Source organism: Myotis davidii, unplaced genomic scaffold (genome assembly GCF_000327345.1).
Source record: "Myotis davidii unplaced genomic scaffold, ASM32734v1 scaffold174, whole genome shotgun sequence".
NCBI lineage: Eukaryota > Metazoa > Chordata > Mammalia > Chiroptera > Vespertilionidae > Myotis > Myotis davidii.
In genome coordinates this window covers 4,588,928-4,600,789 of record NW_006289087.1, presented here as the reverse complement: position 1 = coordinate 4,600,789, position 11,862 = coordinate 4,588,928, and the positions used below count along the sequence as shown (strand labels likewise).

The 11,862-nt window shown below is 44.5% G+C and overlaps 1 long non-coding RNA gene across 1 annotated transcript in view; it reads right to left on the bottom strand.

Moving 5' to 3' along the window:
- Window positions 1–7,644: 7,644 nt before the first annotated feature.
- Window positions 7,645–11,862, bottom strand: part of LOC102755740 — a 235,608-nt gene continuing 231,390 nt past the window's right edge. The window contains exon 4 of the long non-coding RNA XR_435547.2: window positions 7,645–7,800. This is a non-coding gene — a long non-coding RNA (uncharacterized LOC102755740). The remainder of the gene's footprint in view (window positions 7,801–11,862) is intronic.

Here is an 11,862-nt window from a genome sequence, read left to right as displayed (position 1 = left end):
ACATTTATATTTTATCTCCCTTATAATATTAATAACAACTTGTCGATATTGAAGTTATCTTCTCTGTATAAATCATGTCTTAGCCAAGTGGCTTTGTGTGATGGGGTGGAGGGAACATGGGTTTTTTCCTGTTCTGTATATCCCATGTTGGGCTCTCTGGTAATTTTTATATTTAAGAGGAGTACACTCTAGCTTATTTGCTGTTCTCAGTGTCAGTTTCACTACAGAATGATTTGGCTGGGTGATTTTAATCGAGAATCTCTACTGTCTGTATCTTAATATCCTTCTTTTTGACAAAGAAATATTTCCCATCGAAGATTTTTTTTTTAAATGTGTGTCTGGTAGCTAATGTTCTGAGAGCCAAGTGGACACAGGAGCAGAGGGTATTTGCAGTCTGCCCACACTGGATTACTTTTTTTAGTTTGACACTGGCACCATCAACTGTGCCAGTTCCCCCTTAAGATCCTGTGTTTTGTGCTCTCGAGACAATAAACTGGGGAAGAACAGTGAGCTAGGGAACTGACGATCTGCTTATTTCTTAAAAAAATACTTTCAACCAATTTTTAAAATGAATCCACTCCCCTTTACTCCCACATCTCAAGATACCTGACTGAGGCCAAACTGTGAACCTTTGGGGATTATGTATTATAAATCTGGGTTTGTCTTTAGTTTTTCATACTACTGGCTTTACCTTCTATTCCTTGGGTATCTAAGTCATTTACTATTCATCCATTTGCTTTCTAGAACATTGCATTGTTTCTTCTCTGTTGTTCTCCCTATCCTTGAGAGTATATCTATATATCTATATCTATATCTATATCTATATCCATATTCATATCTATATCTATATCTAACTATATTTATCTATAGCTATCTATATAAGCTATCTATATATATCTATATCTATATCCATATTCATATCTATATCTATATCTAACTATATTTATCTATAGCTATCTATATATCTATAGCTATCTATATTGATCCTTGATCAAATATATCTATATACCTATATCTACATCTATACTTACACCTATATCCAAATCCATATCCATATCCATATCTATCTATTTATCTATTAGACTATAGAGATAGATAGATAGATAGGTAGGTAGATAGATAGATTAGTAGATAGATAGATAGGGATTTATTTCAAGATATGAACTTACATGCTTATGGGGGCTGGCAAGTCTGAAATCTGTAGAGCAGGCCAGCAGGCTGGGAATCCTGGGGCTGATGTCTTGAAGTCTGAGGCAAAATTTCTCCTTCTTCAGGGAAATCTCAGTGTTTCTCATAAGACCTTTCAACTAACTGATTGGATGCAGCCCACTTTTAAAAGACCAGAGGGCAGCTCCTGCATTGAGCGTCTGCCCCCTGGTGGTCAGTGTGCATCATAGTGACCGGTAGTTCTGAATTTCAGTTGATTTGCATATTACCCTTTTTTACAAAATATATATTTTATTGATTTTTTTACAGAGAGGAAGGGAAAGGGATAGAGAGGTAGGAACATCGATAAGAGAGAAACACCAATCAGCTGCTTCCTGTATACCCCCGACTGGGGATGTGCCCGCAACCAAGGTATATGCCCTTGACCGGAATCCAAACTGGGACCATTGAGTCCACAGGCTGACGCTCTATCCACTGAGCCAAACCGGTTAGGGCCATAAGTCCCTCTTGTAAGCTACTGGATCTCAGGGAAGGTTTGAGAAGCACAGGAAGGAAGGGGGGAGGGGGGGAGGAAGGAGAAATAAAAAGGCAGGGAAAGAAGAGACAAAGAAAAAACACTCGCAGCGATGACATCATTGCTGCGTTGTAAAGCTGAGCTTTCAATCTGCAGGAGTCATTTCTGCTCTATCTCAACGGGGAGAAATAGGCTGGGCTCTTGGGGTCGTTGGCTAACCTGTCTACCAGATGGATCCTGGGTTTGGTGGCTGGAGGGGAGCATTCCACCTCGGGGTTTAAGATGCACCAATGCATTATTAAACCTGTTTGTAACACAATGTGCAAGATGACATCATGTCCCCAGGTGTGTGTGACCTCACCAAGAATGTGTGCCCTGCTGTGCAGGAAAAAATGGAACTCCAGGCTACAGTGAGCTAATGCCTTATAAACAGCCACCCTTCCCCCACTCTTCTTCTTCTCTCAAATCCAAAATGTTCTTTAAAAGGGGAAGAGAAAACATCTTTTAGGCAATCCTGCTTCAAAGGATGTCATATAAATGTTGAGCCATCAGCATCTGAAATGAATGAAAATTGGACCTAGCCTCCGGTTTTATCAGGAAATAAAAGCCACTGAATATTGAGAACAGTAGGACATCAATGCAGGGAACTGGTTATACTGGTGATAGAAAAGCTAAATCTAATGAGACAGCGAGGCAACCCAGAAATCAGCCAAGGCACGAAGAGGCTGTCAGCTCTGAGCTGGATGCAGGGAGTATGGGGAGTCTACTGGGCGGGAAGGAGAGACGCTGTTGCTATGAAAGATGCCATCAGAGACACAGAAAGAGGTACCCTGGCCTAGTCTTCCCTTAAGTACACCCTCCAATCTCCTGCAAGCGTTTCTTTCCCAAGGTCTGAGCCCATTCGGAAGCTAGCTGACTTTGGAGCCTGGGAAACCCCGTCCACAGCAGGTCGGATTTTCTGCAAAGCAGAGCAGGTGAGGATGAGGAATAGTGCTAAGGACAAACAGGTCCAGAGGCAGCACATCTGGAAAGACAATGCTGCCTTAAAGGGAAGCTCACTATTGTCTGCAAGACCGCCACTGGTGTGTGCACAGTGAGGAATGATGATCCATCAGACCCAAGATGAGAAGTGGAAGAATTAGGAGCTAACTTGAGCTGAACGGTGTAGAACAGCGGTTCTCAACCTGTGGGTTGCAACCCCTTTGCGGGGTCAAACGACCCTTTCACAGGGGTCGCCTAAGACCATCGGAAAACACATATATAATTACATATTGTTTTTGTGATTAATCACTATGCTTTCATTATGTTCAATTTGTAACAAGGAAAATACATCCTGCATGTCAGATATTTACATGACAATTCATAACAGTAGTAAAATTACAGTTATGAAGTAGCAACGAAAATAATTTTATGGTTGGGGGTCACCACAACATGAGGAACTGTATTAAAGGGTTGTGGCATTAGGAAGGTTGAGAGCCACTGTTGTAGAAGGAACCAGCTCTACCTCTTTCAAAGCAATGAGCCTACCCAGTACCAGCCATGACCTTTTCATTATTACCCACTGCATAAAATTAAGCAGGAACAGTAGCAATAGAAAACATTATTTTGGTAGGAAAAATTTAAATTTGTGTTTTGTAGGCACTGTTCTTATGGATGTTGTTCCTCTAAATAACCCTGATCTCCAATCCAGAGGCATTTATTTATAATTCAATAAACTCAGTGCTGGGGAATCATATTGTTTTCACAGGTCAGTCCTATTCCCAAGCCCTCCTACTGCAAGACTGAAGTAATTTCTTTACAAGTGATATTCGACAGTTGACCGTTGAGGCAATGTTCTATTATTAACCAACGTGTAATCAGTTCATTAAAAAAAATACCTCAACTGAATAGCATGCAACTTAATACAATCCACCAAAATGGAGAAATCCAGGCTTTCTCACAACGGGGAGCAAAATTACAGTGCAAGGAAGCTGGAAGCCAGGAGATGCCAGCTGGCAGGGCAGCGAGTGTTTCAGATTACCGCGTGTTTATGACCTCTGTGTTCTAGAAAAAAATTAATTAGATTATGCTATTTGAGAATCTCGGAATGCCCTGGCGCTGTGCCACCTTGATCAGAACCACCCATCTGACGTTTAATTAAACTGTTTTAAGTTTCACCTGTTTTTTTGTTGGTTTTTTTTTTTGAGCTTTGAAAAAAGGCAGTAAGTGTAGGAACTAATAAATAATGGTGGAATGCTGAGATCCTTTTGGATGGCAATGTTCAGTGTAAAATTATGTACATGGACATGAGATGAAACAGTACCCTTTCTTCAAGAGTATGCCATGTGGGCCCTAGCTGGTTTGGCTCAGTGGATAGAGCATCCACAAAGTGTCCTGGGTTCAATTCCAGTCAAGGGCACATGCCTGGGTTGCAGCTTGATCCCCAGTAGGGGGTGTGCAGGAGGCAGCTGATCAATGATTCTCCCTCATCATTGATGTTTCTATCTCTCTCTCCCTCTCCCTTCCTCTTTGATATCAATAAAAATCTATTTTTTTAAAAGAATATGCCGTGTGGGAACTCTGATCATTGGAAAGTATCAAGCTGCTTTGGAAAATTCAGATCATTCTCCAATAGGGTGTCTATAGCTCAAGGTGGGAACTAACTGAAAACGTTTCAATCACAAGTCAATGCCCTTTGAAACAGTAACTATGTGGAGAAAAACACCTGGCAGACAATTAAAATTCAGCACAATCGTTTTACCTAAATAACACCCCCTCCCATATTTGGCTCACTCTACCACTGAATGAAGCTCACCCATCCATCCATTCATTTAACAGATATCAACAGTTTACCTAATCTGTGGGTGTACTGGGGATACACAGCAGAGAACAAAGTAGAAGTCCCTGCTTTTATGGAGCTTTACATTCTAAAGGAGATCGATTTTGAGCATAGCAGTGAATATGGACTATGTTAAATGGTTATCTACACTAATAAAAGAGAAACATGCAAATTGGTGTCACTCCGCTATGCCAACCAGCCAATCAGAGCGACTATGCAAATTAACCCAACAAAGATGGCGGTTAATTTGTATACACAGGCGTAGAGCAAAGACTGAAGGCTCCGGCCAGAGTGAAGACTGAAGACTCAAGACTCAAGACTGAAGAGGCTTGGCTTCTCCACTGCAGCCGGACCAAAGGCCTGGGTCCTGGGTGCCGGAGGAAAACTGGTACCAGCAGCCAGGGGAAGGGAGGCCTATTGTGCAAATCTCTATGCAATGGGTTTCTAGTAAGTGCTATAAAGAAAGGAAAATCAAGTAACAGGAAATAAAGCCTTGGCCCCGAATAAAGAGTGTGACTGGCTTCTATGAGGAACAGAAAGGCCTAGTGTGGCTGGAGCACAGAAGCAAGAGGGTGACGTGGCCCAAAAAAGCAGGGTTTGGATCTCGCAGGTCTGCAGGCTGACATGGAGACCCTGGCATTGACTGAGTGTGGGAGGAATCAGTAGGGTATTAAACGGTGAAGTGACGTGATCTTATAGTTTAGCAGGCCACCTCTGGCTTTTGTGTTGAGATCAGATGGAAAATTTTGTATAGTTCTGGTGTAGACATGCCGTGAGGGTCATTGCTAACCTTACACACTACCTTTGGGCATTGGTATTTGATTCAGTGAAAAAAAAAATCATCAAGCTGGTGGTATACTACCTCTAGGCTAATGATGAGAGGATGTATCAGTATCCCTGAGGGCAACAGAAGCAGTAGGAGATATATTTATACATAGCAATATATTAATAACATAAATTATATATAACAATGTATTCATCATACACAAGTAATTATATGTAACATATTATATCAAGTACACAGGGTGTCCCCAAAAAGTGCATACACGCTTTAACAACTAATAATTCACTTAATTTTCAAAATGAACTGTACATTAATAAATACTGACTTTTTAATCATTCAAAGTGAGTACAGTGGGGCCTTGACTTACGAGTGTCCCAACTAACAAGTTTTTCGAGATCCGAGCCGTCTCTCGGCTGATTTTTCGCTTTGAGTTGCGAGCTAAAATTCGGGTTACGACCCAGCTTCAGATACCCCACCGCTAGTTGGCGCAGCGAACGTCACAGTGAACGCCAAAACATCAGCCCAGCATCACGTGTCTCACTCGTTCACTTTAAGATTTGACATATGAGTAATTTGAGTTACGAGCTCCGTCACAGAATGAATTAAACTCGTAAGTCAAGGCACCCTACATTTTTGGAGGGATGCCCTGCATGTATATGGAAAAAGAGAGAGAGAGAGAGAGATTTTTAAGCAACTGGCATTTGCAATTGTGGGCTGCCTAGGCAGGTCCTAATCTGTGCAGCAGACCAGCAAGGAGGTCAGTGCAGAAACTCTCATGCAGAAGTGATCCTCCAGACTATCGGTCTCCAACCTTTCGGACCTCCAGTGGTCCACGGATCACCTGTTGGTGCCCCCCTGCTCCAAACCACAGGTGGACTGCCTTCTTCCAGAGGAAAACCTCAGTTCTGTCCTCAAGGCCTTTCAATGGCTTGGAGCAGAGCTACTCAGAACATCTGGGAATCTCTGTTACACAAAGCCAACGACTGTAGACATACATCACATCACAAAATACCCTCGCACCGACGTGTAGTTGAGCGTTTGATTGAGTGACTGGCTGCTATCGCATAGCTAAGTTGACACATCAGGCTGATCATCACAGAGGACACACCAATGCCAAACTGATGGCTTTGTGTAGGCTACGGCAACTCTCTCCTCTACCCTCTGCTTTTCAACTGGCTCTTTTGAATGATGTGTACAGCCTCAGATTTGGATTGCCTATCTGACAGGCCATAGATAGGTTCCAAATGACAAAATCTCCTTTCGGAGGTCTGAACTTGGTCTTGTTTGTGAACCCGTTAGCACTGGGAGCCTGGCTTCTGCATCAAGATGTTCTAGTGCCAAAGGGGTGAATTTCAGCCTCATACAGCAGCCACCTGGGCTGTGTGTCCAAATCCATGGCTACTGCCATCGTCGACCCTTTAATTCAAGAATAGTGGTACTACCTGGTCTGCTGTGTTCAGAACTCAATACTCAAATGCCCGTTTAAGAACAAAATAGTGCTTGTGTGACTATGTGGGTCATGGTAAATTCTAGGCATGAGGAATCACAACCATCCAGTCCATCCCAGTGACCCCAATGAACTCTGCTCAGTAAATATTTGCAGAGTGACTGGATGCCAAGGCATGCCTTGGGTTTGTGCAACGTGGTGACATTCCCACCGCTCAAACTGTGCTATTACAAACTTTATCTTGGAGAACTCACGGGAGGTGGTGAGGTGGCTCTGAACCTAGGAAGCTGCTATTGGCCAAATTATGTGCTCTTGGAGAGGAACGTTTCCTGCGTAATATTAAAAAAAAGAAAAATAAAGAAAAGAAAAAGGAAGAAAAGGCCCAGCATGACTAATATGGTAAGAATGGTCTCATCTTCTCCAGCAGGAGAAAGAAGTCAGGTAGAGAGCTTCGCAACAATCCCTGGTCACAAACCTCAGTAGACAACCAGGTCATTAACTAACCACACGCATGTGGCTCGTGGAATGGAACATCCCAGGGCTCTGAAACCACAGGCATCTATCTGCTGGATTAAAGGAAGCTGTTTCACAGGCCCGGACAGAAAAAGGATGTGGTAAACTTTCAAACGGTGCTGATTTACAGGCAAAAAGGTGCAAGGTTACGGTACACACAAACCTGAACGGATTAGGGTTCTCCTGGCCACGCCCTTCCAGCAACCCTGGCTGCTGCGGTTTCTAGGAAGACACCAGGAAGTGTCACCTTTGCCATGACCATGCCAGGACCTGTCCCCGTCATCTGAGCCGTGATCCTTCAGGAATGGCCCTGAGACCCCTGCGTTTGGTTACCAGCCAAGCCAGGGCGGGGCATTTTCGTCCTGTTTACTTAAAAGGAGAACCAGGAAAGGCTTACCTGTTTGCTTTCACTAGCTATCTGAAAGGTCAAGAGGTAGAGGATATTTCCCTCCGCAAATAAGCCGTGGAATGTATTTGCGAGCTGACGTTTCATGGGCAGTCGCTGTTTCTGAGCCACGGGTTCCACTGCTCAGGAAGGTGAAATGGGGAGTTCTTTCCTGAAAGGAAAAAAACAAAAAAGGGCAGCTTTATATTTATAATCTGACATCTGTGGAATGCAGGGTCATCTTTCAGACCTGACTGTGGGCTAGGAACACCCTGGGATGGGGGGGAAGCGCCCCCCTCCGGCACAGGAAGAGTTCAAGTTTCCCTTCAGGGGAAATAATAAAATGAATCCACGCTCCCTTCAAGGCCATGATGACACTCTAAACCAGTGGTTCTCAACCTTCCTAATGCCGCCACCCTTTAATACAGTTTCTCATGTTGTGGTGACCCCCAATTTCATTGTTACAAATTGAACATAATGAAAGCATAGTGATTCATCACAAAAACAATATGCAATTATATGTGTTTTCCGATGGTCTTAGGTGACCCCTGTGAAAAGGTCATTCGACCCCCAAAGGGGTCGCGACCCACAGGTTGAGAACCGCTGCTCTAAACCAACCTGTCCTTCGTGAAAAGCCCTTTTCATGCAATTACGCCTTTACTTTAGGATGATGCAAAACTGGGTGACCTATTGATTGTGTAGGGCTACCTACAAGGTCCCTGCCCACCCCACCCCCGACCCCCAAGGAATAAGGCTCCAGTCCATGGAACTTTGCAGAACAACCTCAGAGAAACCCCTTTCATGCTGACCCACGGGTGGAGGTGAGTTTCTGGAGGAAATGACATTTGAATTGGGGCCTTGAGAGGCGAAAGATTTGAACAATAGAAAGGACAAATTCTACGCATCTGTTGCCTGCCTGATTTCATCTTCTAAGGTTCTAGGGTTTTCCAGTTACTGAAGAAAATGAGCTTCCTACTGGGGATTCTGGTACCCTGCTCAGTACACTTGACAAGTATTTGAGGGTTTATCTTTCTCGTGGTTGCTTTCCTTTCATTTCTTGCTTCCACTGAATTCTCCATCTCTTCTCTATGTCTCATCATCTCCAGCTATTTCTCTCTCTCTCTCTCTCTCTCCCTCTCTCCCCCCCCCCCGTGCCCCCCTTCCTACAGGCCTCCTATCTTTAGTTTCTCAAAACACCACCATTAAAAAGCTATTTGATGTCTGGATTTTAAGGTGACCATGGAGAGTTGCAGCACAGCACACAATTGGCAACATCTCAAAAATGGTATCAGATATCCCTCACCCAATCCCCCAGGTCCTATGAGATGTAGGAAGTAATCTACCAGCCATCCTAGTCACCCGGGGCCACAGCTAGAGTAAGCCCGGGTTATGATAAAAAGATCCCCTGATAGCGGGTGTGGTTCTTTCTATAGCTGGGCCAGAGGCATGACTTTGCAGAATCTTAGCGAGAAGCCTGCGGGATGGGAGCTCTGTGGGATCTTGGCAGAACCTCTCCCAGAGCTAAGGTCAGCCCTGGGGAACGATGTGGTAATCGCCGTCAGGGCGCTCGGGCTCCACGGCAGAGCTGGCATCCAGCAGTGCCCTTCCTGCAAACTGTGTTTTCAGGAAGCTTTTCCTGTGTGTGGCCGATGTGATGGGGTTCAAACATGATGAAGCCGACACATGTAAACAGCAAATTCCCAAGTGGATGATGAGGTAACATTCTGTTAGGGTTAGGCTGGATTGTAGCTGGTTGTGTTGCCTCATATTGGAATCTGGTCCAAAGCGTTGATTGCTTTTATAAATCCCCTAGTCATCCCCAGGAATAGCATGAGCCACCAAAGAGAAGCCTTCCTAAGTTTCTAGAGTTCTGCACACACATTTCCCAGCACCACCTGGGAAAACCACCAATGCCGATGGGCCCCTGGGGGCCTTGGGAAAATGACGCACGTCTAGAGTGGACAGCCATGGGGTCCTTCTCAGACACATGGACGGCACAGGCCTGGGCCGAGTGAGCCCTCTCACATCCCAACAGAGAAGAAAACCGAAAGGCAGCTCAACATAAAGGAAAAATACCACCATACGCCGTTGAAATCGCATCCAACTGGGGCCAGGGCCCAGTCTGTAATCCTTCCCCCTTCCTGGTACCCCGCCAGCTGCCGTCGACACCCCTACAGGATGGATTCTTTTTCCAGCGCAACAAATCCTCGGCTCACAGGGAACAGAAGTACTGCTCCTGTGGTATTTCCCCAGGATCCTCAAAAGGTTTGAATATAAGTGGAAACCCAAGAGGTATTATTTGCAGAAGTGAACGTATTTTCACCCTAGTTTCAGGAGGGTGATCCTGATCAGTCCCCTCCATGTGGCATGTCCCTGCTCTGCACCATATTCCCGGGGACTTCAAAGGGGGTCTGGGAGGAGCCCAGAAGATGGGCAGCTCTGCTCTGTTCCAACCACTGTGTTTCTGACCACAGCCAAGTGCAAAAGCAAATGTTTCATCTACATAAGGACCTAAAAGAATGAAGCTTTTTTCTTGTTTGTTTTTAAAGATCATCTACAAGAACAAAAAATGCTACAGGAAGCCACGACAGTAATGGTTATCATGATATTAATGTGCAACATCTGGGTTTCTAGGGACTATGCCAGCAGGCACACAAGTGTTGCTAGGGCCGGAGGCCCAATTAAATCTCAACTCTGGGTTAATGAAAACAACAACAACAACACTGAACATAGTTCTTTAAGTCTGAATCGGAGTCTGTTTTGTATAACTATTAGAGATTGAACCAAAGCTAGCTAGCTATTCCATGTTAAGAAGTGAGATGTTTTCCAATTGGACAAAATTATACAATAGACTCGATGTTCAATATGACAAAGACTCAGAATGAAATACTTCGTCGCCCACGTATCTGGGGAATTCCATCCCGAGATTTTCTCCCCTGACCCTGTCCTTGTAGCTCCCATGCCTCCTACCTTGCCCAGTGCGACCGTTCGCCCGGCCTGTTCTCAAAGGAATAACAGAAGAATCGGGGAGCCGAAGAATGGAGCGCTCTGCCCTCTGCTGATTGCCTGGTGGCAGGTGAGCTGGCCTCCTCCACCTCTATTACTTCATGGAGATAATAACATTCTCTGTCTACAGGCAGGGGATTAGATAAGATGAGTGATGGAGTTCCACTTTATGTATTCTTTATCCACTTTACCTTAAAATAGTGTCATGAATCAGCCAAACGGCTATGCTGTGAACACAGAACGTATATTCACGCACAGAAGGAATCAAACCACTGTTAAACTCCGTGTAATTTTGCTTACACCCATTTATTTTCATGTGGGCAACTTGGTAGGTTTTTAGTTTATGGTTTTTGGTAGAATTAACTTCCTTGTAGCAGAGAATCCAGGTTCCTTTGGTCCTTCTGGCTGTTGTCTAGCAGCTCCTAGAAGCTTCTCTCAGGTCCCTGACACATGGCCCCCTCCACAGGCACTTCTAAACTCTCTGGTTTCAGAAAAGTCCCAATCCCCTTTAAAGGCTCAGGTGATTCCATCAGGCCCACCCAGACAGTCTTTTGATTATTGCAACTGATAGGGACTTTGATTATATCTGCAAAGTCCCTTTTGCCAATAATGCAATCATGGGAGTCATATCTCATTTTAGTCACAAGTTCTACCCGAACTTAATGGGAGGAGATTATAAAAGAACAAAGGTCACCGGGGTCATCCTCAAATCCTGCCACACCCTCCTTCTCTGCTGGGTAAACCACTATTCACCATCTAGGAGCTCATTTAGATGCACCTCCTGGATTAAGCAATCCTGACATCCTCAGGCTGAGCTGCTGGCCTGGTGCTCACTGCAGGTCCCTGTTTATCCCAATACTATCATACATACTTATCACATCATGTAATGCCTCTCTGTGTATGTATCTGTCTGAGTTAAGAGGTAAGGAATTGGGATACTGTGGAATTCTGTTTCAGTGTGCATACTGCAGACTCCATGTTTGTGGAAACTGTGTTCTGGGTATAACAGTGAGGACATAGCCGGAACCGGTTTGGCTCAGTGGATAGAGAGTCGGCCTGAGGACTGGAAGGTCCCAGGTTTGATTCCGGTCAAGGGCATGTACCTGGGTTGTGGGCACATCCCCAGTAGGAGATGTGCAGGAGGCAGCTGATCGATGTTTCTCCTTCATCGATGTTTCTAACTCTCTATCTCTCTCCCTTCCTCTGTAAAAAATCAGTAAAAAAAGAG